This window comes from Manis javanica, chromosome X (genome assembly GCF_040802235.1).
Source record: "Manis javanica isolate MJ-LG chromosome X, MJ_LKY, whole genome shotgun sequence".
Lineage (NCBI taxonomy): Eukaryota > Metazoa > Chordata > Mammalia > Pholidota > Manidae > Manis > Manis javanica.
The window spans coordinates 62,565,235-62,592,726 of record NC_133174.1 but is presented as its reverse complement, the minus strand read 5'-3'; the positions used below and the strand labels follow the sequence as shown (position 1 = coordinate 62,592,726).

Sequence of the window (27,492 nt, the reverse complement as noted above, 5' to 3'; positions counted from 1 at the left end):
GGGCTGTGGTGGGGAAGAGAGGTAGAGCGGGGGAACGTGTTCAGCAACAACAGCGGTGTTGGAGGAAACAATGGCAGGGGCAACAGCGATGGTGACAGCCGAGGCAGTCCCACTCTGGGCACCTTTCTGAATGGGCAGAGGCAGCTCAGGGAGAAGAGGAGAACAAGCAGAGACCGCAGAGGCTCTGAGAAAAGCGGCGGAGGGAGGAGAAGGGGGAGGAGGAGGAGCAGAAAGTGGGGGGAGGAGGGGGAACGAGGCAGGGGAGAACCGGGGAAAGAAAACCAGTAGCAGCAGCCGCCGCTGCCGCCGCCACCGCCACAGCAGTAGCGGTAGCGACAACAGCAGCCTTTAGCACGATAGCGACAGCAACAGCCGATCTCCTCTCTCCCTCCCGCGGACGGCCGCAGCCGCCGCGCGCGCAGCCGGCTGGCGAGGGAGCCTGGTCCGCGAAGCGCGGATCCCGGGAGGAGCCGGCGGCCACCCAGGCGCTGAGTTTCAGGGCCAGAGCCCCACAGCTCTGACTCCCTCTAGCGCGGCGGCGACGGCGGCGCCTGAGGGAGGGAGGCGCGTCCACCTGGCGGGCCCGGCGCATGGAGCTGAGGCAGAGGCGGCGACGGCGACGGCAGCAGTAGCAGCGGCGGCGGCGGCAGCTCCAGCGGTGGCGGCGGCAGCCCAGCCCTGACTGCGGCCGTGTTCGCTCCAGCGCCCGCTGTCTGAGCCCGCCGGCGCCTTGCGCCTTGGGAGTCGGCCTGTGAGGTGAGTCGGAGCGCTGCCATCCAGCCCGGGGGCCTTCTCGCGGCTCTCTGCGGCCGGCTCCGGGTGGCGGCGGCAGTGGGTGGAACGAACTGGGCGAAGCCGAGCGAGAGGAGGAGGAAGAGAAAAGGGAAGGGAGGGCTTCTGTGTGAGAATGGCGAGCGTCTGTGTGTCTGTGTACGAGGAGAGAGGCCGCCAGGGCGACAGAGCCCGGATGGCCCTACCAGGCACTGCAATCTAGGAAAGGCCTCTGTGCTTGCGCCCGGGGGGAGGGGAAGCGAGCGGCCACAGCCGTCGTGCTCTCCCGCGCGCAGCCGGGCAGCGGGAACCAGCAGAGCGCTGCCGCCTCTCATGCTGGTGCCGGAGCGATCCGGGCCAGCGAACCGGTATAGACGCCTCACGCTTCAGCGCCAGCGGGAAAACCCACGGAGCGGCCGAGACCCGGCGCCCGGGCCAAAGCCGCAAAGGTGCGAAGAGCCGGCGCCTCCAGCGCGCGCGATGCTGCCGTGCGGACCACCGAGCGCGCCCAAACACGCGTCCCCGGTCCAGGGCTGCGGGCAGGTGCGACTCGGGGACTCTCCGGAGCCTCGCCCAGCTTGTCACCTTTGCGGAAATTGGCCCGGGGCCCCTTCCCGCTCTCGGTGGCAGTCGAATTGATGCTTTCCTGTGTGGCTTCTGGCGTTTCGCTCCGACACTCTCCGCAGCACATGTCCGTTCGGTCTCGCACCCCCGGGAACAAGAGGGAGGTGGGGAGCCGGCGGGGCTCTGGGAAAGTGTGGGAAACGCGCCACTGAGTTGGAGCCTTTCTGCTGAGGAATCCAGTGGTTTCAGCATGACTGCTACTGTCTGTCTGATTCGTGAGGGACCGAATCACCCGCGCAAGGCTTTCTGTCTTGTTAGAACTTAAAAAAAAAAAAAATTTTGGCATACCCATTTCGATACGGGTACAGTTTATTTTTGTCGAGCTTCTGCTTATAGTAATACGTTTTGGAAATAAGTGGGTTTCATATTTTGCTTCTGGGGTTTGGCTCCCAGCATATCTTTGAATTCTGTGCACAGCAGTATACTGAGTTAAGTGGCCTTTTCCTAACGTTCCATTTTCTAGACAGTATATGAAAAAACATGGTTTGTGTGTAGCGTTGCCAGGGCTATTTTTACAAAGCATCAAACCACTTTAACCCCGGATTTGAATATCTCCTCAGTTGTTAGTGTAAGAGGAGCAGCAGGGGCTGACAGTTCCTGAAACATTCGGTTTGGTGAGAAAAGGTGCTCCCATGGTGTTCTCCGAACTACAGAGACCATTTGAGTTTGAGGGGATGAATCTCCCTTACGTATTTTACACATAGGGCAACATAACCAAACGTTTTGTTTACAGCAATGACGTTCTTGTGACTGAAGATAATTTACACTTATTTAAAATATATTTTCAGAAAGGAACAAAAAAGCCCTAAGTAACTGTCATTTTACACATTAACTGGGAAACCTGCTAGTCAGATTAAACTGGCTGAGGGTCTGAAACTATCCCAGTGAAATATGTGGCTGTGAATATAATTAACCATCTGTCTAGTGAGCAATTTACATTTGGATTGGCACATTTTAAATACTGGGTCTAATTTCTGAAAGAATTGTACCTTTTACCCAGCAGTAACAACAAAAACGTATTTGCTTACTAGGTCAAAGATTTACTTGTGTGGTAGTGGGATTCCTTTCCTCTTGCCCTCCTCCCCAGCCCACCTCATTTTTCCTACTCCCCACACTCTTTGACCTGAGAGGTCAAAATGAGCCTCTTGCTTTTGCAAACAGCATATTTACAACACAGGAACTCAAACTAGCTATGGCAGCTAGTGATTAGACCTTTTTGTTCCTTGAAAATACCTTCCAATATTTTACCTCCCACAGAACCCAGGTAGATTCCATGCATTTGAGCTGAAAAAAATGTAATTTTTTTGTGCTTATGTGTGTTCAGATGGAGTAGAGTGATTCAACAAAATTTAAGACTTGGAATTTGACTTAGTTTCACTTATTCTAATTATCTAACTAGCTCTCCTGTAGCTGTCTGAACTGCCCTTCCACACCCCACAGACACACACTCAAACATGCAAAACATCATCTCCTTTTGTCCTTCTAGTCAGTTTTTAGGTTAACAGTATTCAGACCTGTGAATTTAAGAATATGTTGAGAAACTGCTGTTTTTGGATATCAAGAATGTAAAATATCATAACATGAGAGAACATTCTATATATTTTTAATGTTTTCCATGTGATGTGAATTTAACCAGAAATGCATTACCAGGAAAAAAAAAGAATAGATTTGGGGTGGAGGTGAAATGCCCTGGGAAGATTAGATTTTAGAGACTTCCACCGAATAGGTAATAACGTAACATGACATAACGTAACACAACATAACATGATTAAAATGAACTATGATTGACTGTGCAAGTGGGCTAGAGAAAGTCATTTAAAGGAAAATACTTTTAAAACAAATATTTGGCTAAATAACAGCTCTGATAAATGGGTAACAATTATGTAAGCACATGGTAGAATTTGACATATGTCAGGTCTGTTAAGTAGATGAACCTGTTCAGTGAATAAATCTTCCATGCATCAGGGCTTGTTAATGCATGTGCACGTGCACGCACGCACACACACACACACACACAAACACAGGCGGGTGCATGTGCGTGCACGCACACAAGGAAGCTTATAACACCCTGTTGCCGGAAGTCAAACAAGTGCAGAACACTGCCGTTTTCTCTCTGTTTTATTTACTCAGTCTCTCTCTTTTTCTTCTTTCCAAAGTCTTCTGATTAACTGTGAACTACCCTGTGAGCAGAGAGAACTAAAGATAAGATACCGTGGTATTGCCTGTGTTTAGGAGGTAGGAGAAGAGAGACCAGAAAAGTGATTAGTGCTGGAAGCACTCAAAGATGTGCTCATGGATTTCTAACACAATCACTGTGAGGTCCTTATCTAATAGAAGTATTACTTAAACCAGAGAGACCAACCCAACAGAAGAAGCATCTATTGCACTTTCTATTCCTAAATCTAGTTCTAGTGAATACCTGTTTCCCCTTCCAAATCCCTTAGGAGGGAAAAGGAGATTCTAATTAGCCTTTAACTGTTACGTTGTCTTTAAACTTATTTATCTGGGGCACATACATGTCGTAAGTGTTCCCTCTTGTAGTAAGCAAAAGGAGAGAAGGACAAAAGTGAATGACAGGGATGGGAAATGATACAATAAGGAGTAGGTCGTCTGGCTTCCCTGTTTTTCTCATCTTAAAGATTTCGGGTTTGGAAAGTTTAATTTTTTCCCCATCAACTAGCTCCCTAATTAACAGTTTCTCTACTAAAAAGCACCTTTTCAAACCCAAGGTCATAGGGTTAGACATAAAGGGCTTGTGGGACTCTTCTTGCCACTTTTCCAAGGCTGCTTTGAAACAAAACAAAGGGCACTGGATGAATGCAAATCAATTCGGACTGCCTTTTAACTTCAGACCTTTTCTCTTAACCAGAAAATTTCATTGTAGGCAGAGGTGAACATGGCTCTCTTAAACAACACTAGCCTTGTATAACAGTAAGCACATCACAACCTTAAGGATATCTGCTCTGCGGTGGGGGTCAGCCCGGGGAGTGGAAGGTGCAGGGAAGCTGCCTTTTAGTGATGGTAATGCCTTTCCTGGGCCAGTTTTGTGTAAGGGCTGAGGACTCCCTTTGTCTCTCTTCCCTCCAGTCCCTCATTGACCATAGTGATTTGCAGCCCTCTGCTAGGGAATGTGCTCTTTTTGGCCTCTTTTTCTATAGATAAGCACTGTGACCTTGTCTTCTCTTCCCTTGTTCTCTGATGGAAAAATGGACTGAAGTCTTCCGGACCAATTGCTATGCACATACTCATAATTTTTCTAAAAAGAACTTCAATAGGTCATCTTATCCATCCCCAGTAAGATGGTTTTGATATAAACAATTATCTATTATTTTTTCAAACATCACCAAACCCCATATAAAAAGTTGCTTATCTCTCCCTCAGTAGCCCATTTCAAGTATTACATGGCTAGCCTAAGCAAGAAGTTGCTCAATGTTTAATCTGAGGGGGTGTAGAGGTTAGAGACCAAGATTATGCCATGGGCCTGACTGCTAGAGTAGTGCCAAGCAATCTTCTGTTGAGAACAGGCATAGAGATTCATTTTGTTTGGGGGATGTTAAATCATTTCCCCTGTGGAGGACTATAAGTGGTGTGGCCATATGTTGTGGTTTATTGTACCTGTTGTATCAGCATATTTGTTTCACCCTCAGAAGTATATACATTTGGACAAAAAATTCTCTGATTACCCTAACTATAAGCCACCTTTAAATTAAACTATGCTTCTTGACTTGGGAAGATGGATATATTTTTAAACTTGAGGGAATAATGAGCTTTGGAAATGTCATAGTCCCTCAACTGGCTAAGTTTATCCTTTTCCCAGCTAAGAAATCTTTCAAGAGGATAAGAACACCAGAAATGATCAGGCTTTGGGCTTGACAGACCTGGATTGTTGAACTCAAAGACATACCTCCAAAATGCAAAATGTACACACACACACACACACACACACACACACACACACACAAAGAGGTGCTATCTGCATGCTGGAGAGTGGCTGTTCTTACTTTCATGAAAGACTGGTAATAGGTAATGAGTTTATAGAATATATGAGGAGGCATTTAAGTTTAGAAAGATCATCTTGACCATGGTAGTTGTAAGACAAAAGAGGGTGGTACCAATGGAAGTGTGAATTCTTTTTAGAATATATTTTGAGAAGTGCACAGGTAACTGTCTCTGTCCAGAATAGTTTGCATGTGGCCTTGCCAAATATATAACTATGTAAATAAAACATATACACATTTATAAATTTATATTACATATATTTCCATTGGCCCTATCTGTAAGTCACAAGATGAACTTTCAAACTGCCTTCCAGTCCTAAGTATTTGTGATTGTTTTTCATTGATTTATGGCAGGAATCAAAAGAAGTTATGGCCTATAGGCCAAATCTTGCCTGCTATGGAAAAAGAAAGAATGCAGACAAGAAGAAGATGTGGAGCCTTTTGGGGTTGCTTTTTCAAGTGTTTTCAAGTCTCCCCTTAGTAATTTGGTAATTGAGCTTTACTTAGGCCAGTGTTAAAATAAGTCCACATTCCCTGAATGCATACCTATCAGCTTATAACTAGGATTTGAGAGATTGCTCAGAACTTGGTAGAGTGGCAGGCAAAAAGTAAAATACACATGTGAATATTTTGTTTGAGTCAAAATGTCACTATTAATCTTTTCTTTCCTGCCTATTGCAGTGACCTAAATTTTGTTGTGCTACTAAATTCTTTCTGCCCTCCTTCCCAATATTTGCCATATTATTCCAGGCATTCATGTGATTATTAACCCAGAGACCAGGTTTCAGTAACTCGCTTGAACAGAGACCTGCTGTCTCTTTAGTTACTAAATAACTGGAACACATTCTGAGGAAGTGCTTTACTGAATAGAGGAATAGAAAAAGTAGGCCATCACCATCTAACTTAGTGGCTCCTAACCTTTTTTGGAGTCAAACCCTGTGAAGATTCAATGAATGCCAAGGATACTCCCCTCAGAAAAGTGCACATTTACATATATGACTCTTGCATACACTTTTGGGAAGTCTAATCGTGCATTGTGAGTTTAAAAAAACCTCTGCACTAGCCTTTGCCCAATTGTTAGAAGAATTGCTGTTGCATGGCTGTCATGGTCATGGTAGCTTGAAATAGAAACACAAAAAGGACTCTCTCAAGAAAGCCTTTTATTAGTATACTCATGGTCCACAGGTCTCAGCTACAGTTACAAGAATTTTTCTGATTAGCCTTTACAGGCATTTTTTATTATGAAAAAGGGTCACTTAGCACTCGTTTTGATGTTACTATTCTCATCAAAAACAAGTCAAGGCTTGTTCCCTAAATACTTGTCAACTTTCAGATTCCTAAAAATGTCTCTTCATCACTTATCCTCTACCATTTCATTAATAATACATAAAATAAAACTCACCATAAAAACTCACCTGTCGCCATTTTTCTCTCCCTTTCATCTATCTCTATCTCTATATATTTCTCTTATCCAATGACCTCAACAAAAATAGGGAACTCTTGCCAGCACCAATTGTAGGGTGTGGTGAAGCAGTCAGAGAGGGAGATAGTGTGCAGATATCTTCATGAGGACCCTTGGGACTCATGGACCTTTTGGAGTATTAGCCTTCCTGGAGATCTACCATCATATATTAAAGGCAAAGTTCCTCAAGTTCTGTAAACAGGAAGGTATGCCACATCTGTGCCTTGCAATTGGAGTGATAGGAACAGGTGGCGTTTGTGTCCATGAATAAATGTTTATTGCTGTCTTTGCTTGTCTTAGCAATTGAAGTATGACAGTGTATGAGGGCTAATAGAATCCTAAATCTGGAAAGGCCCATTAATAATCATTTCTCATTCAGTTCAGCAAACATTTATTGAGCATCTACTATGTACTAACCACTGGGATACTAGAGACAGAGAAAGGAATAGGACAGATTTTCCTGTCTTATAGGAAATTAGCTTTGTTGTTGGCTGGGTCTTTTTAACCATCTGCATTAATTTCCTACACCCTTTTTCAAATTCAGTGCATATTTCTATTATTTCTTTATTCTCCCCATTAGAAAACAGGTATAGATGCCTTATCTTCTTAACATAGCAGGAAATTCCTTGACAAACAGGTATCTCTAAGTTGAGACAAGATATCCAGTCTCCATGACACAAATACTTCTGTTCCTATTTATGCATTGGCTTGGTAAGCCCCATTTAACAGAGAGTAAAATATTTCTTTCCCTGTAATTCTGAGGAAAGATTTCTGTTATTGCTATCATTGGTGATGTGGAATTGCAAATAGCATTAGTCATGATGTACTGACCATTAATTTAAGATTATAGTACAGAGTTATTTACTTCTGACTAATAAATTGAATGCACTCTGCAAAAAGCCAGTTGTCTGTCTTTGAGTTGGTTAGTTTGTAACCATGAGCTAGTAGTTGTATTAGCTTTTGGCTTTTTATGGCTCTTGTAACAAATTACCAAAAACTTAGTGGTTTAAAACAGCATAAATTTATTATCCTATAGTTCTAGAGGTCAGGAATCTGAAATAGGTGTCACTGGGCTAAAATCAAGGTGTGGGCAGGGCTGCATTCCTTTCTGGAGGCTCTAGGAGATACTTTGTTTCTTTGCCTTTTCCAGCTTCTAGAGTCTGCCCACTATTTATTGGCTCATAGTTCTCCTCCATCTTCAAAGTCAGCAAAGGTGGGTTGATTCCTTACATCACTTTCTTCAATCTGGCTTCCATCATCACATCTCTTTCTCTGACTCTCACTCTTTTGCCCCCCCGCCACCTCTTCCAGTTTTGAAAACCCGTATAATTACACTGGGTCTAGCTAGTTGGATAATACTATCTCCCCATCCAGCTAACCATCAAAGTTAGTTGATCTGCAAACCTAATTCTGCAACTTTAATTTCCCCTGTGTCATATAACCTAACATTCACAGGTTCCAGAAGTAGGATGTGGACTACTTTGGAGAGTCATTACTCTGCCTGTCACAGTGACTTAATATTTTTTCTTTTTCTTTTGAAATAATTATAGATTCACAGGAAGTTGCAAGGACAGAGAAGTCCTATGTACACTTCACACAGTTCACTCAGTAGTTACTTATATATACACATATATAGCATAAGATCAAAACCACGAACTTGACATTGGAACAATGGGTGTGTTTAGTTTGATGTCATCTTATCATGTGTAGATTTGTGTAACCACCACCACAATCAAGATAAACTACTAATAAAGCACCACAAAAGATCTCTCTTGTGCTGCCCCTTTATTGTTTTTATAGTTACACTCACCCCCTTCATCCCCACTATCCCTAACCTCTGACAATCACTAATCTTTTTCTAAGTATATAGTTTTGTCATTTCAGAAATATTATATAAGTAGAGTCAGAGAGATGTGACCTTTTCAGGTTGGCTTTTCTTTCACTCAACATAATGTCCTTGAGATGCATCTGAACCTTTTTTCTATAAACAGTACACTTGTTTTTACTGTTGAATGGTATTCCATGGTATAAATTTATCACAGTTTGTTTAACCATTTATCTTTTTAGGGACATTTTGGTTGTCTCCACATTTGACTATTAAAATAAAGCTGTACAGCTTGTGTAAAGGCTTTCATGTGAACATAAGCTTTGATTTATCTGGGGAAAATGCCCAGGAGTATGACTGCTGAGTTGTATGATAAATGTATGTTTAAGTTTTAAGAAACTGCAAAACTGTTTTCTAGAGTGCCTATATATAATTTGTCGGTCTACTAGTATCACCATTTTACCTATTTGAGTAAACCTTAACCTTTCTTTAAGTCCTTTTATCCTCCCTTATTTATAATATTCTCTTAAACATTTCCTTTATAGATATTTAGAAACTACATCAGACAGTGTATAATTTTTGCTTCAGCTGTGAAACGTAATTGAGAAAATTCAACAGGAGAAGCAAAGCCAATTGTACTTACTCTTATTTTTACACTTTTCTATTGTTATTCCTTCCTTCCTGAGGTTCAAAGATTCCTCCTTTTATATTTTCTTTCTGTTCAGAGAACCTTCTTTAGCCATTCTTTTGTTGCAGGTCTGTTGGCAACAAATTCTCTTGGTTTGCTTTCATCTGAGAATTTCTTGATTTCCCCTTCATTCCTGAAGGATATTTTCACTGGATATAGGATTCTAATTTGACAGTTCTTTTCTTTCAGTACTTGAAAAAGGTGATACCACTCCCTTCTGACTTCCATGGGTTCTGAGAGAATCATGCTGTCACTCAAAAGTAAGACATCATTTCTTTCTCATTGCTTTCAAGATCTTTTTAATGTCTTTAGTTTTCAGAAATTTGACTATGATGTGCCTTGGCATGGATTTCTTTGGATTCATCCACTTTGGAATATTCTCAGCTTCTTGAATCTGAGCTTTATGTCTTTTGCCAAGTTTGGGAAGTTTTCAACCATTATTTCTTTGTATATATTTTTCTCTACTGCCTTCTTTATCCTGTTCTAGGCTTCCTCTGATGACAGGAAAGCTAGACCTTTTTTGTAGTCTGAGGTCCCTGAGGTCCTGTTCATTTTTTTTCAGTCTATTTTTTTTTCTATTATTCAGATTGGATAGTTTCCATCATTCTATCTTCAAAGAAACTTAGCTGATTCTTTCCTCAGTTTTCTCCATTCTTCTGTAGAGCCAGCCCATCTGTTGAGGTTTTTTTTTAAAGATCTCAGTTATTGTATTTTTTCATTTCTAAAATTTCCACTTGTTTCTTCCATGTATTGTCTGTTCTCTGCTGAAACTTTCCCTTTTTAATTTGTTTCAAGAGTTTTTATAATTGCTCATCAAAGCAGTTTTATCATGGCTGCTTTAAAATCTTTGTCAGATATTCTAACACTGCTCCTGTCTTGGCTTTGGCATCTGTTGACTGTCTTTTTTCATTGACTTTGAGATCTTTCTAGTTTATGGTATGATGAGTCATTTTTGACAGAAACCTGGACATTTTTGTAGTATGTTATGATATTCTGAATGTTATTTAAACCTTCTGTTTTAGCTAGCTTTCTCTGACACTGTTTCAGCAGGAGAAGGTAATGAGCTATCTCCTTATTGCCAGGTAGAAGTAGAAGTCTAGGTTCCCTACTCAGCCTCTGTTGACACTTGGACGGGAGAGCTTCTCATTATTGCTGGGTAGGGGTTGGGATTCAGTCACATTACAAGTGCTTGATAGCCATATGTGGTTAGTGACTACCATATTGGACAATACATGTAAAACACTTTTATTACCGTTCTAGGAAGACTGGAGACAGGGAGGGGAGCTTGGTCCTATAAAAATTGAGGTTTGGGGTTAGATACTGGGGCACAGATAGAATAAGACAAGAACCTAGTTACTGGAGATGAAGTCTATGGCTGGAGATTGGTTTCAAAACCTGAAGTGCTATGAGTACTAGAGAAGTATGGACACCAGGAACTCTGCTGGACAGTATGAACCCAGTAGAGTTGGTAGAAACTATACCATAATATTAACTAAATTTCTTCCTCTCAACCCTTGTAAAAGAGGTGGAGTGTCATGCTACAGATTCCTCTACCACTCTGTTTGGTTAAAGTGAAAGTCTACTCTATTGGGGAGAAGTTAGTTTGTTTATTTGTAACGACAAACTCTACCTCCATGACTGAAATAACCATTGATTGAGGAAATATTAACAGAAAAGAGTAGATTATGAAGAGGGTATTCATTCAGTTTTTTTTTAATCTAGGGCTTATTTGGTATCATGATGGCCCCAGTGTTCTGATCCTTTAGGCTTCCAGCATGCTCAGTCAGGTGGAGGGCATTTGTAAAAGAGGTCTGTCCTTCACAGAGCTTAGTGTTGACTTGCTGGCACTTTTTGTTCAAAGTCCAGAGAGTCAGTAGACCCTGATACACAGCTTCTTTTGTGCACTGGCATAACTGTTGCATTCTCAAATCTCTCTTCACTTAGACTTGTAGTAGTGTCCTCAATGTAGATCCAGTGTTTACAGTCGCTCCTTGGGGAAGTTCAGTAATATTTTCCCTTACTGGCTCTCTGTATTTGTATGTTAAGCTCTATTTTCTTGTTTTTTTCTTTTTTGGTTTGAGGGACTTTAATATGAGGGTCCTGAATATCTGCCCTCCTTAGCATGGGTCTTGATAGCCCAGAGGGTGGGGTTAGGGGGCAAGGCCCTTAGATGCACTGACATTTTCTTCCTCAGCAGCTCTTATCAGAGACATACCTCACCCTTTCCCAGGTCCCTCACTTCTCCAGCCCCACCTCTTTCCCTTCCTTTGCAGCACCCCTTCCTTTTTTTTGGTATAATTAATCTACAATTACATGAAGAACATTATGTTTACTAGGATTCCCCCTTCACCAAGTCCCCCCTACAAACCCCATTACAGTCACTGTCCATCTGTGTAGTAAGATGCTGCAGAATCCCTACTCATCTTCTCTGTGTTGTACAGCCCTCTGCATGAACCATCCCCCCACTAGACATGCTAATCGTAATGCCCCTTTCTTTTTTTTTTTTTGAGAGGGCATCTCTCATATTTATTGATCAAATGGTTGTTAACAACAATAAAATTCTGTATAGGGGACTCAATGCACAATCATTAATCAACCCCAAGCCTAATTCTCAATAGTCTCCAATCTTATGAAGCATAACGAACAAATCCTTACATGGTGAACAAGTTCTAACATAGTGAATAAGTTCTTACATGGTGAACAGTGCAAGGGCAGTCATATCACAGAAACTTTCAATTTTGATCACGCATCATGAACTATAAACAATCAAGTCAGATATGATTATTCGTTTGATTTTTATACTTGATTTATATGTGAATCCCACATTTCTCCCTTATTATTATTATTATTATTATTATTTTTATTTTTAATAAAATGCTGAAGTGGTAGGTAGATGCAAGATAAAGGTAGAAAACATAATTTAGTGCTGTAAGAGGGCAAATGTAGATGATCAGGTGTGTGCCTATAGACTAAGTATTAATCCAAGCTAGACAAGGGCAATAAAATATCCACGGATGCAGAAGATTTCTCTCAAAACAGAGGGGGTGAGGTTCTAAGTCTCACCTCTGTTGATCCCCAATTTCTCACCTGATGGCCCCCCTGCAACTGTGCCTGTCTTAGGTTGTTCCTCCCTTGAGGAATCTTACCCGTCTCTGGCTAACCAGTCATCTTCCGGGGCCATACAGGAAAATGTAAAGTTGGTAAGTGAGAGAGAAGCAATATTCTTTGAAAAGGTTAGCTTCTTACTTCTTTGCAGATTTATGCCCTGTGGCTTCTATGCCCAGCATTTGTCTTGAGGTATCTTTACCACTTGGAAGAATTATGATACTCGGTAATTTTTGATATGAGGCACGAATTCTACTAAAGGGTTGTAATTAGGAAGGAGGAAGAAAAGCTATAAAAGTAGCAGACAATGCCCCTTTCTTTTTCCCCACCCTTATGCCACCCTTCCCACCCATCCTCCCCAGTCCCTTTCCCTTTGGTAACTGTTAGTCCATTCTTGGGTTCTGTGATTGTGCTGCTGTTTTGTCCCTTCAGTTTTTCTTTGTTCTTATACTCCACATATAAGTGAGATCATTTAGTACTTGTCTCTCTCTGACTGGCTTATTTCACTGAGCATAAAACCCTCTAGTTCCATCCAAGTTGTTGCAAATGGTAGGATTTGTCTACTTACAGCAGAATAATATTCCATTGTGTATATGTACCACATCTTCTTTATCCATTCAACTACTGATGGACACTTAGGTTGCTTCCATTACTTGGCTATTGTAAAGAGTGCTGTGATAAACATAGGGGTACATCTGTCTTTTTCAAACTAGGCTGTGCATTCTTAGGGTAAATTCCTAGAAGTGGAATTCCTGGGTCATATGGTAGGTCTATTTTGAGCATTTTGAGGAATCTCCATACTGCTTTCCACAATGGTTGAACTAATTTACATTCCCACCAGCAGTGTAGGAGGGTTCCCCTTCTCGCCAACATTTGTTGTTATTTGTCTTTTGGATGGTGGCGAGCCTTACTGGTATGAGGTGATATCTCATTGTGGTTTTAATTTGTATTTCTCTAATGATTAGTGATGTGGAGCATCTTTTCATGTGTCTGTTGGCCATCTGAATTTCTTCTTTAGAGAACTGTCTATTCAACTCCTCTGTCCATTTTTTAATTGGATTATTTTCTTTTTATTTGCTGAGGTGCGTGAGTGCTTTATATATTTTGCATGTCAGCCCTTAATCGGATCTGTCATTTATGAATATATTCTCCCATATTATAGGATACCTTTTTGTTCTATTGATGGTGTCCTTTGCTGTACAGAAGCTTTTCAGCTTGACATAGTCCCACTTGTACATTTTTGCTTTTATTTCCCTTGCCCAGGGAGATATGTTCATGAAGAAGTCACTCATGTTTATGTCTACAAGATTTTTGCCTATGTTATTTTCCAAGTTTTGTGGTTTCATGATTTACATTCAAGTCTTTGATCCACTTCAAATTTACTTTTGTGTATGGGGTTAGACAGTGATCCAGTTTCATTCTCTTACATGTAGCTATCCAGTATTGCCAGCACCATCTGTTGAAGAGACTATCATTTCCCCATTGTATGTCCATGGCTCCTTTATCATATATTAATTGACCATATATGTTTGTTTTAATGTTTGGAGTCTCTATTCTGTTCCTCTGGTCTGTGGCTCTGTTCTTGTGCCGGTACCATAATGTCTTGGTTACTGTGGATTTGTAGTAGAGCTTGAAGTTCGGGAGCGAGATCCCCCCCCCTCCCACTTTATTCTTCCTTCTCAGGATTGCTTTGGCTATTCGGGGTCTTTGGTGGTTCCATATGAATTTTAGAACTATTTGTTCCAGTTTGTTGAAGAATGCTGTTGGGAGTGATTGGGAGTGCATCGAATCTGTATATTGCTTTGGGCAGGATAGCCATTTTGACGATACTAATTTTTCCTAGCGAGGAGCATGGGATGATTTTCCATTTGTTTGTGTCCTCTTTAATTTCTCTTAAATATGTCTTATAGTTTTCAGGGTATAGGTCTTTCACTTCCTTGGTTAGGTTTATTACTAGGTATTTTATTCTTTTTGATGCTATTGTGAATGGATTGTTTTCCTGATTTCTCTTTCTGCTAGTTCATCATTAGTGTATAGGAATGCAACAGATTTCTGTGTGTTAATTTTGTATCCTACAACTTTGCTGAATTCCGCTTTTAGTTCTAGTAGTTTTGGTGTGGAGTCTTTAGGGTTTTTTATGTACAATATCATGTCATCTGCAAATAGTGACAGTATAACTTCTTCTTCACCAATCTGGATACCTTGTATTTCCTTGTTTTGTCTAACTGCCATGGCTAGGACCTTCAGTACTATGTGAATAACAGTGGGAAGAGTGGGCATCCCTGTCTTGTTCCCGATCTCAGAGGAAAAGCTTTCAGCTTCTTGCTGTTCAGTATGATGTTGGCTGTGGGTTTATCATATACGGCCTTTAATATGTTGAGGTACTTGCCCTCTATACCCAGTGTGTTGAGTTTTTATCATGAATGTATGTTGAATTTTGTCGAATGCTTTTTCAGCATCTATGGAGATGATCATGTGGTTTTTGTCCTTTATTTTGTTTATATGGTGGATGTTGTTCATGGATTTTCGAATGCTGTACCATCCTAGCATCCCTGGGATGAATCCCACTTGGTCATGGTGTATGATCCTTTTGATGTATTTTTGAATTCGGTTTGCTAATTTTTTGTTGAGTATTTTTGCATCTACGTTCATCAGTGATATTGGTCTGTAATTTCCTATTTTCGTGGGGTCTTTGCCTCGTTTTGGTATTAGGGTGAGGTTGGCTTCATACAATGAGTTTGGGAGTATTCCCTCCTCTTCTATTTTTTGGAAAACTTTAAGGAGAATGGGTATTATGTCTTCTCTGTATGTCTGATAAAAATCCGAGGTAAATCCATCTGGCCCAGGGGTTTTGTTCTTTGGTAGTTTTTTTTATTACCGCTTCAATTTCATTGCTGGTAATTGGTTTGTTTAGATTTTCTGTTTCTTTCTTGGTCAGTCTTGGAAGGTTGTATTTTTCTATGAAGTTGTCCATTTCTTCTAGGTTTTCCAGCTTGTTAGCATATAGGTTTTCATAGTAGTCTCTAATAATTCTTTGTATTTCTGTGTGGTCCTTCATGATGTTTCCTTTCTCATTTCTGATTCTGTTGATGTGTGTTGATTCTCTTTTCTTTCTTAATAAGACTGTCTAGAGGCTTATCTATTTTGTTTATTTTCTCAAAGAGCCAGCTCTTGGTTTCATTGATTTTTTCTGTTGTTTTATTCTTCTCAGTTTTATTTATTTCTTCTCTGATCTTTCTTGTGTCCCTCCTTCTGCTCACTTTAGGTCTCATTTGTTCTTCTTTTTCCAACTTTGATAATTGTGACATTAGACTATTCATTTGGGATTGTTCTTCCTTCTTTAAATATGCGTGGATTGCTATATACTTTCCTCTTAAGACTGCTTTTGCTGTGTCCCACAGAAGTTGGGGCTTTGTATTGTTGTTGTCATTTGTTTCCATATATTGCTTGATCTTTATTTTAATTTGGTCATTGATCCATTGCTTATTTAGGAGCATGTTGTTAAGCCTCCACGTGTTTGTGAGACTTTTTCTTTCTTTGTACAATTCATTTCTAGTTTTATACCTTCGTGTTCTGAAAAGTTGGTTGGTAGGATTTCAGTCTTTTTGAATTTACTGAGGCTCTTTTTGTGGCCTAGTATGTGGTCTATTCTGGAGAATGTTCCATGTGCACTTAAGAAGAATGTGTATCCTGTTGCTTTTGAATGTAGAGTTCTATAGATGTCTATTAGGTCCATCTGTTCTAGTGTGCTGTGCCTCTGTGTCCTTACTTATTTTCTGTTTTGTGGATCTGTCCTTTGGAGTGAGTGGTGTGTTGAAGTCTCCCAAAATGAATGCATTGCATTCTATAACCTCCTGTAATTCTGTTAGTATTTATTTTACATATGCTGGTGCTCCTGTATTGGGTGCATATATATAGATAATGGTTATATTTTCTTGTTGGACTGATCCCTTTATCATTATGTAATGTCCTTTTTATCTCTTGTTACTTTCTTTGTTTTGAAGTCTATTTTGTCTGATACTAGTACTGCAACACCTGCCTTTTTCTCCCTGTTGTGTGCATGAAATATCTTTTTCCATCCCTTGACTTTTAGTCTGTGCATGTCTTTGAATTTGAGGTGAGTCTCTTGTAAGCATCATATAGATGGGTTTTGCTCTTTTATCCATTCTATTACTCTGTGTCTTTTGATTGGTGCATTCAGTCCATTTACGTTTAGGATAATTATTGAAAGATATGTACTTACTGCCATTGCAGGCTTTAGGTTTGTGGTTATCAAATGTTCAAGGTTAGCTTCTTTACTATCTTATTGTTTAACTTAACTCACTTATTGAGCTATTATAAACACTGTCTGGTGATTATTTCTCTCCGTTCTTATTCCTCTTCTTCCATTCTTCATATGTTGAGTGTTTTGTTCTCTGCTCTTTTGTGTTTCCTTTGACTGCTTTTGTGGGTAATTGATTTTATTTTTTGTCTTTAGTTAGTATTTGGTTGATCTTCTTTCTTTGCTGTGATTTTATTTTCTCTAGTGACATCTATTTAGCCTTAGGAGTGCTCCCATCTAAAGAAGTCCCTCTAAAATACCCTGTAGAGGTGGTTTGTGGGAGGCAAATTCCCTCAACTTTTGCTTGTCTGGGAATTGTTTAATCCATCCTTCATGTTTAAATGATAATCGTGCTGGATACAGTATTCTTGGTTCAAGGCCCTTCTGTTTCATTGCATTAAATATATCATGCCATTCTCTCTGGCCCGTAAGGTTTCTGTTGAGAAGTCTCATGATAACCTGATGGGTTTTCCTTTGTAGGTGACCTTTTTCCTCTCTCTAGGTGCCTCAGTACTCTGTTCTTGTCCTTGATCTTTGCCATTTTAATTATTATGTGTCTTGGCGTTGTCCTCTTTGGGTCCCTTCTGCTGGGAGTTCTGTGTGCTTCCATCATCTGAGCAACTATTTCCTCTCCCAGTTTGGGGAACTTTTCAGCAATTATTTCTTCAAAGAGACTTTCTATCCCTTTTTCTCTCTTCTTCTTCTGGTACCCCTATTATGTGAATATTGTTCTGTTTGGATTGGTCACACAGTTCTCTTAATATTCTTTCATTCCTGGAGATCCTTTTATCTCTCTCTTCATCAGCTTCTCTGCATTCCTGTTCTCTGATTTCTATGCCATTAATGTCCTCTTGCACCTCATCCAGTCTGCTCTTAAGTCCTTCCAGAGATTGTTTCTTTTCTGTAATCTACCTCTGGACTTCATCCCTTAGCTCTTGCATATTTCTCTGAAGATTCATCTGCATGGTTATGACCTTTATTTTGAATTTGTTTTCAGGGAGACTGGCTACATCTATCTCCCCCGGCCCTCTCTCAGGGATTGCCTGGACTATTTTGGACTGGACTAAATTCTTCTGCCTTTTCATGGTGATAGAGGTAGCTGTAGGTTGGTAGCACATGTGTCAGCTGGGAAGACAAAGTCCTTTCCTGCTTGCTGGTCGCCTTGCCCTTCTCTGCTGCCTGTGTTGGTTACCCGCACTCCTGGAGCAGCCACCGGGTTAATCCCCTAAGCTGCTGTGGGTGGGGACTCCATCAGAGTAGCACAGAGCCCTGTGGGGAGTGGCAGGTGCACCGACTGCACTCTCCCATGAAAGCGGCACCCCTGTCGGGCAGCTGTGTACCAACAGTGGCCTTTGGGTATGGCCCGGGTGGCTGTGCACCGGGCTGAGTGGCTACTGGGGGCATGGCTTCTCCTGGGATGCTCCTCTGCTGCTGTCACCAGCTCACACAGGCCTCTCCTGGGCCCCTCCAGCATCGCCACCTCCAGCGTGCTTGGGTTTCTCCTGGTCCCCTCTGGTGCTGCTGCTACGGGCTCATGTATGCTGCTCCTGGCCCTCCCTGGCACCACTGCCGCGGGCTCGTGCAGGTTGCTCTGTTGCTGCCACTGCCGGCCCACGCAGGCTGGCCCTAGGCTGCTCAGCTGCCACTGCCACAGGCTCGTGCAGGCTGCTCCCGGTCCCCTCTGCCACCGCCTCCCCTGGCACATGCTGCTGGTCTCCCATTACTGGGCTGGTGTGTTGGGGTCTGTGCCAGTTGGGGGAATGACTGGCAGGCTGCTTATCACCATGAGGGGCTTCAGAGCTGCGCTGCCGCCCAGGGGGTTAGGTCGCCTAGAGTTTCCCGGATTCCCAGGTGCTGTGGTGCATGTGTCGGGACAACTTTGTCCAGCTGTGAGGTCCCTGTCCCTTTAAGACTTGCAAAAAGCACTCACATTTCTTTTGTCTCAGGGGCACCAGTTGTGGGGACCTGTTTGCAGGTTTTGCTTTTCTGTTTCTCTAATATCCAGCACCCCATGCACCATGTGTCTGCGCTCCTGGTGTGGATTTCTAGAGCTGCTTGTTTAGCAGTCCTGGGCTTTCACTCCCTCCCTGCTCCAACTTTCTTCCCACCTGGGTCTGGGGTTGGGGGGTGTTTGGGTCCCGCTGGGCCGTGGCTTATATCTTACCCCCTTCATGTGATGCTGAGTTCTCGCAGATGTAGATGTAGCCTGGCTGTTGTACTGTATCTACTGGTTTCTCTTTTAGGAATAGTTGTATTTGTTGTATTTTCAAAAATATGTATGTTTTTGGGAGGAGATTTCTACTGAACTTCTCATGCTGCCATCTTGGCTCCTCCCCTATTTTCTTGTTTTTATGGGCTGCCTATCAACTGTATCTCTTGGCAGGGAAGAGGTATACCTGTTGTCTATTGAATGTATCTTATATGTCTGGTATATAAATCAAATTGTGTTTTCCCATAACAAATCCTATATATGCAAAGCTGTGACCTTGACATGTTAAGATGTTTCATAAATGACAAGTCAAAACCATTTGGCTAAATAGGCAAAAAGAAAGGGAATTGTGCCAGGCCTACACTGATGTTTTTTTTTATCAAGGTATCATTGATATATGCTCTTATGAAGGTTTCACACGAGCAACATGTGGTTACTATATTCACCCATATTATCAAGTCACCCCCACACTCCGTTGTCCATCAGAATAGTAAGATGCTACAGAGTCACTACTTGTCTTCTCTGTGCTTCACTGTCTTACCTTTGACCCCCCACACACCATGTGTGCCAATCATAATGCCATAATTCAGATTTATGTAGTTTGACTTAAAGCTAAACAAAAACACACTCTCATCTGAGAAAGAATCAATTTGGAAGTTATGTTGTAAAAAAAGAGATTAGCATGCTTTATAACTGAAGTCCAAGGTGTCAGCTGTTAAACCTTAGACCATGGCTCACCTAAATCCTTCCGTATGTGTATGTCTGGGGATGAGGTAAATGTTCTTGGCCTGTTACTCAGAGATATGGAGGAAATACAGTGGGAGCAACCAAAATCCTGATTTGTTACCTTGTCTCTCAAGAAGGCTAAAAGTGCACCACTTGATTTTGAAAACAGTGGTCACCACTGAACAGAAGGGTCAATGGATCAGGATACTGCTGTACAGATCTGGGAAGAGAACTTGAAATCAGCCTCCCTTGCCACTAATCTCACCCTTTTCCTACAAGCCACTGTTTTGGCCCTATTTCAATAATGTTTTTGTAGCTGCATATATATATTTTTAGCACCCAAATAAATAGAAAGACCCATTTGTTTATTGTCCAGATAAAGTGGTAATGTCATGATATTGCTGACCCCAGTGACTCATGATTCATCAAGATCACTTCTAGCCAACCACTGAAAGATGCTGTAAATCAGGTAGGTAGATGAATCTCTCCCTTTTGATTTTCACCTCCACCATTCTACCCTCAGGTATGACTTTGATATCTTTCACTACTAAGTAACATTGCTTAACGTGGTACTAAGGTGAATACAGCTAAAACCAGGAATGGGATTCCTGTATTTTCTGAAAATTCATAGAATGAAGAATCCACAAGCCTGCCTCAGCCAGCCCACATAATAGAAAAGAGAATCCTCAAATTAATCTTTTAAATAGAAAGCCATCGTGACATAATATGCACTAAAAAGAAAGGTATGATCCGAGGTAGGCTCTTTATTTTGGCTTCTGTCCTTTTGGACCTGCTCAGCCTTTCTCTGATCTTCATAGCTCTGACATCACTGCCAATAACCCTCTAGGAGGCCCTTTGTAATGAGCTTCTCCCTGCTCCATGTTATCTACTCATGACACTGATATGCTGGGTGTCACATGGTGTAAGCTAGCATTGGCCACAGTAGGCCCAGAGGAGGATGCTAGGAAGACCAACTGTTTCTAGATGCTCAGGTAAAAAGACTGCTCAATCAGTTTGGACAGCCTGAGATGGGAAAGGCAGCAGCGAATGGATGATAAGGCAGAGAGCTGCTGCCTGCACTTGTTTCTGAGATGGCCAACAGAGGTAGACTGCTGTGTGTTCAGTGGAAGTGAAAACTCAGACTTATATGTCTTCATTCAGGAGACAGAGTTATGTTAAGGGACAACAAGCACTAAAGCTGCCAGTAAAAATACCTTGTAATTCTATAGCCCTTCCCTTGTACAGGATTCAAAGAACTCCTGTATTTTATTTCATCTGGCCTCAAAAACAACTTCATGGACTTAGGAAAGGTAAATAATGAAGACCACTCAGGACAAGCTGCTTTCCCTCCCTGTGCCTCAGATTTTCCAAACTGTGAAATGAGGGCTTGATCTAGAGTTGATCTCTAAGGTCTTTTCTCACAATAACAGTGTCCATGATAGTAACATTTTCCAGATGAGGGAATTGAGGCTCAGATACTTTAAAGTGAGCTGCCTAAAGCCACACTGTAAATCACAGACAAAGTGATAATTACAGGCCAAGCCCTGATCTCTTTCTTAGATTTCCCTATCAGTGATGTCTTTGAACAGTGAGGTAAGGGGAACTCTTGCCTCTGAACATATGAAGTCTGTGCTTATCCATTCCATTTAATACTCTCCCTCACATTACCACCTTCCCAACCTAACCCCCTGACTTCTCTTCAAACTTTTCTCTTAATGTTTCCCTAGGATCCATGTCTTGTTTGACACAGCTGCTTTCCTGACATACTGTGTGGCTGGATGCAAGGTCATTTCTACCCTCAGAAAGCAAAGTCTAGAGCCAGCACTTCAGTTACATCAGTCAAGAGAGCTATGGCTCCTGGGTGCAGCAGAGGATCAGGGCAGGAAGAGCCATTAGAAAATGTCATATTGTGAGGTGCCCACAAAAAGCAAGGAGGGCTGGGGAAAAAGGGTTGACAAAGAGGGTCATGGGGGAACCAAGAGACAGTGATAAAAGCAAATTAATTCAATTATCAATCACTATGCAGCAAAGAGCCAAGATGACTGAGATTTCTTCAGAGTTGGGGGATAAAATGGCATTTCTGACTCTGACAGAGATTTAGCTTGCAGGAGGGCAGTAAAGAAAAAATGAAAAGCATTATCTTCTGCAGGTTCCCCTTCTGCAGTAAGACATTTAGTTTAAGAAATGCTGTGAGCTGAGTACTATGACGGAATAATTTCAGGGAACCATAGTCTCCATATGATTCTGGAAACCAGTAAGAATTTGGCTTAGTAAGGGATAGCAGAAGGTGATTTGTGTTGTTACAACAGCTGCTTTAGAAGCCAAGATGGAAAATTTGTCCTTGAAAGACCAGGCAGTTGGTGGAAACTCACTGGAAGTTTCTGTCCAGAGAAAATCTTTGAAACAGAGTAGGGTTTTAGATACATATGGTGGAGATGGGGACTGAAACACCCATCTTGTAATAGGCCCATCCATTAAGTCTTTGGCTTATGGTCTAGAACAGGAATTTGTTAGTTACTTTTGGGAGGCTCCCATGGCCTCTATCTTATTGTGGTAACATTATCTACCTACTTAACAAAATTTTCAGTGTATAATACAGTATTATTAACAATAGGTACTATGTTATGCAGCAGATCTCTAGAACTTACGTTGCACAATAGTTGTTACCATTTTTAAAAATATTTTAGTTTTTCAGCCTTACTGATATATAATTGCAAGATTTTTTATAGGGTATAGTTGACATACAATATATTGTTTTCAGGTGTACAACAGTGATTCAACATTTATATACATTACAAAGTGATCATCATGAGCAATCTAGTTACCATCTATCACCATACGAAGTTGTTACATATGATTAACTATATTCCCTATGCTATACATTGTATTCTTGTGTCTTACTTATTTTAAAACTGGAAGTCTGTACCTTTTAATCCCCTTCCCCTATTTCACCTATGCCCCCACTACCCCTCCCCTTTGTCAATCACTTGTTCTTTGTTACCATTTTTAACATGAAGTTTGCTTTAGATTTTGTTTCCTTTGGGAGAAATAAAACATTATAGACAAGTTAAATTCTGTTCCCTACCTCCAGCCCCATTCCTCTCCATACATTGCAGAAGCAGAGATGAATTTGGTGTTTTCTTATATAATCCATGAATAATATATAGAATTGTTCTGTGATTTTCTTAATTTACACAAGTAGTATCTTAATGTATGTGTCATCCTGCAACTAGATTTTTCTTTTCTTTCATTGATTTTGTTGGGAATGTATTCCATTTTCCTTTATATATTCTTCTTTTCCACTCTAACTCTGTGCTAGAGTCAATGACATGTATATTACTTTTTCATGATTCTTTTATGATAAAATAATATATAATCAGATTACAGGAAAATTTGAAAATCCAACCAATTGATAGCCCTTAGGACCAGAGAGCTTACAGTCTTACTGTAGACCTCAATTTGCAAAGGCTCTAGGCAGCTCAGCTAGCCCAGTGCTTTTGACTATGAAACACTGAAAAACAAAATTAAAAAGGTCTTTAGGAATACCTCCTTCTCAGTGTCCTACCCCACTTTTTCCTTTTTGCAGGAGTAACAGAGGCCCAGAGAAGAAAAATGACTTAGCAAGGGCACATATCCATCTAATTTTGTACTCAAGGCTCCTGGCCCCCTGTCCTGTACATAAAACTTTTTCATGGGAAAAAGATAAAAGGAGAGAAAAGAAACTAAAACTGAAATTTTTCATCATAAAAAATTCATTTTAATAAAGTATGGGAAATACAGAAAAGTAGAAAAATAAATAAATCAAGGACTTCCCACTTTAATATTTTGGTCTTCTAATCTTTTTTTCCTGTACATAATTTTTTGTTTCTGTGGTTGTACCTTATCTTGCTTTTCCCCTAATTAACACTATACTGTCATAAGTTTTCTAAAGGTAGATCTGTGCACTGAAATGTTGCCAGTGAATAATTTTTAAGGCACATTTTGCTATTTAGTCATTAAAATAGCAGAGGCAGGGACTTGTGTAAAGAAGGAAACAAGGACTATGGTATATTCCCTAGCAAGTTTGTTCCTGTCCTTTCACCAGATATGATCTTGTTCTTCTAAAAAACAAAACAACAACAACAAAACCTAAAAATGTCAAAAACAGACATTTCCAGGATCCCTGCTCCTGAAGTGTCATTCAGAACAGTTAAACTGTGCTCTAAAATAGCTTGGGGTGTGACCAAGGAGTGCCCTGATAGACTCTTCCGCCTCCAAACTAAGGATAAGGGTCCCCCTCGAAGGCCCACAGAGATCCAGTTCCAGGGCTGCGCAGTTCAGAAAAGTCAACCCTGAGGAATAGACAGTGATTGTTTTCCACTGTTAGTCGGGTAGGATGAGGTGCTTAAATTTTCCAGAGCTGGGGCACAAACAGGACAACAGTCTTTAAAACTTCTTCATCATTTACTATTGAAGAGAGGCATCCATTCCTGACAAAGCCACACCAGTTCTACACACACACACACACACATACATACACACACACACGATTAGAATTGTTGAATACAATTTGGTTGCATTCATTGTTATACATGCAAGACTGCCTTCAACTATCAAGACCTGGGAGAAAAGTGATGGTTTGTTATTCTAGACAGTTCAATGTGTTTAAAACAACAAAGCATATAGAGATTAAACTACTCTCTCAATATCACACAGCAAAAAATATATAATGATTTACAAAATATAATAAAATAAGAAAATGAAAGCACCGTTGTTCTTGGTCTTGGATCTTGGAAAGCCAGACCATAGCCCTTTGAAGCTCACTGCACTTCTGCTTTAATCAGTGTAATTCGTTGCTAGCTTGCCCTTGCCTCCTTTGATTCTCTTCTCATTGGCCAAATGTCAATTCGCAGTAGTTGTTCAGAAGTGCTTGACAGTTTCAATTCTTTCAGTTCCAGGCTCTATTCTTTCACGCAAGGCTGCAAAGCCAGAAATCACTCTATAGCAGCTGGCTCTATCTCTGCTCCAAGCTTGCTCAAGGCTGGTGTGTGAGAGTGTATGTTGTCTGTGTGCATGTGTGTGCCTGTGTTCATGAATTAGTGATGACTGCAGAATTGGGAATATTCAGAATTTTAAATTGAAATAACTAAACAAATTCCTCTAAAAACAACTCTCTCCTGTGACAAAGGACTTTGTTTTTAAAGATACTTATTTCTGCACTTTACTGAAGTTTAGAAAGTGTCAGGATGCGGCTCAGCATATGTCCATTTTGTTGGGACATAGGGTGCTCTTGTTTCCAGATATTAAAAGCCAATGTTGGAAAAAGTCCCAGCTGTGTTTACCCCCATATTCAAGTTTCAATTCAAGAGAACTTTTTTCCATACCACTTTCCCCTTTCCCAGTGAAAGCTGCTGAACTAAAGCTACCTTTAACAAGGAGTGGCTTTAGGCACTGAGTAGCATTTCCCCTTCAAACTGGGCAGGCAACCTTTCTGTAAGAGTCTGAACCTGCAACTCCAATCAAAACCATTAGGAAATGCAAAGTGGCACTTATTGCAGCTAAACTCCAAAGAACTTGCATGCATGCTGACCAGCTTGGCTATGGGAGATCTTGCAATTTTTTTGCCTAGCCAGAGGCCCCTACTTAACCAACCGCATCTGAATGCATGGGTGTAGAAGGCATAGTGAGACTGCAGAAAGCTCCCAGCTGTCCTCAGACCCAAGAAGGGTAGCAGACCAAGAAGTCTATTGTTCATCTGTTTCTAGTGTCTCAGGTAAGCGAAAGTTGCAGTCCTCACTGGTAAAGACAAGAGAGGCAAGTAGATGTGGGAGCTGGTAAGTGTTGCAAGGGACTCAGTCATAGATCACTTCGATCAGAGCTTCCCAATCTTTTCACACTCTCCCAAACCCTTCTGTCATATTTTTTCAAAAGGCCCAGAGCTTCAAAGAGCTTTCTTTCTCCTGAAAAAAGCTGCACTTGTTAAGTAATAGCTTCTCCTTGTTCCTACATACATGCATGTATGCTTCAGAGCTTCTGATCATCATGAATAACCAATGTTATTGGGCTTGGTTGCTGTAATTCTAGGGAAAAGCAAAGAAACTTGACATTTAGATAACTGGGGCGTTTGTATGATAGTTATGTGCTTGGGTTTCTTGAAAGTTTTGAAATATTAAAATGACTTGAAGATCCCAATGATTACCTTGGTGGCCCCTTAAGATGACCAGGAACCTCAAATGGGAACAACTGATCTTGTTAAATACCACCTCCCTCATTTTTGAGTCAGCAAGTAAGGTTTTGGTCAAATAGAAATTTAACCTTTGAGCTGGGATTAAAACTCACCCACTGGGGGCCTGTTTGCATCCTTTTACTTGGCTTTCCCCATAACGCTTCTGGCCTATAATTTTGACTTATCTATTATCAGATCTTTAAAGTGTCATAAAGGGGACTTTTGGTCAAAATCTGTATTTGGATTCCCCAGATATATATATATATATATTCCACAATATATATAATTGATTCACTTGATTATGGAGGCTGAGAACTCCTATGAAATGCTGTCTGCAAGCTGGAGAATCAGGAAAGCTGGTGGTACAGTTTCAGTCTTAATCCAAAGGCCTGAGGACCAGGAGAGCCAATTGTGAAAGGTCCAGTCCTAGGGCAGGAGAAGACCAATGTCCCAGCTTAACAGGAAAAGAGAGAGTTTAATATACCTTAAAGGCACACAGTGTGGTTTGGAGCTGCCTTGAGATTTGAGACAGGCTCTCATTTTCTGGGAGGAATATTAAAGGAGCTCTCTCATTCCATTTCTCTGAAGCTCAAAGTCATTCTTAGATGCAATTATACTTAAAGACTACCTTCAAAGTGTTAGATACAATAACTAGAAGAAGGGAAATGGTAGGAGTAACAGTGGAGTGTTAGGTGAGTAAAATAGCCCCTATTTCAGAAAACTATGTTTTAGTAGGGAGAAATATGTGCACAGGAGGACTATTGCTAAGGCACGGCATAACAGTGTGTGTTTCTGGAGGATGTAAGTTACATATGTAATACTTTGTTCAGCAGGATTCACTAAGACAGAAAGGTATGTGATGAACCCTGGTAAACCAGCAACTGCACTATTTCTAACCACTTGCTAGGATAAGTCGAGTGTTGCAAGTTGTTCCTCACTGGTGCCGTGTGCAGTGAATCACAGTAAAATTTAGAAGCACTACCATCCTGGCTATTTGTATGATTACCCAATAACTCTCACACTGATGTCTTGACCACAAATGTTTTCTCCTCCTGGAAATAACTAGATCATCTAAGCCATTTTTATCGATACATTAATAACATTTTCTAGATCACCTTGCCTAGATATATTCATGGAACAAGCAATTACCTCCAAAGTCATCTGGAAACCCCATTCTTTTTTTATATGCAATTTTTATTAAGGTATTACTGATTTACACTCTTATGAAGGTTTCACATGAAAACAATGTGGTTACTACATTCACCCATATTATCAAGTCCCCCCATACCCCACTGAAGTCACTGTCCATCAGTGTAGTAAGATGCCACAGAGAGACTACTTGTCTTCTCTGTGCTACACTGTCTTCCCCATGTTCCCCCCCACACACCATGTGTACCAATCATAATACCCCTCAATCCTCTTCTCTCACCCTCCTCACCTACCCTCCCTAACCCCTCCCTTTAGTAACTGCTGGTCCCTTCCTGGAGTTTGTGAGTCTGCGGCTGTTTTGTTCCTTCAGTTTTGCTTCATTGTTATACTCCACAAATGAGGGAATTCG

At 41.1% G+C, this 27,492-nt stretch overlaps 1 protein-coding gene across 3 annotated transcripts in view; it reads left to right on the top strand.

Moving 5' to 3' along the window:
* Positions 1–274: 274 nt before the first annotated feature.
* Positions 275–27,492, top strand: part of NEXMIF (neurite extension and migration factor) — a 199,668-nt gene continuing 172,450 nt past the window's right edge. For all 3 annotated transcript variants that reach the window (XR_005055187.2, XM_036995738.2, XM_036995737.2), the window contains exon 1: positions 275–756. The gene's annotated coding sequence lies outside the window, so the exon portion shown is untranslated. The remainder of the gene's footprint in view (positions 757–27,492) is intronic.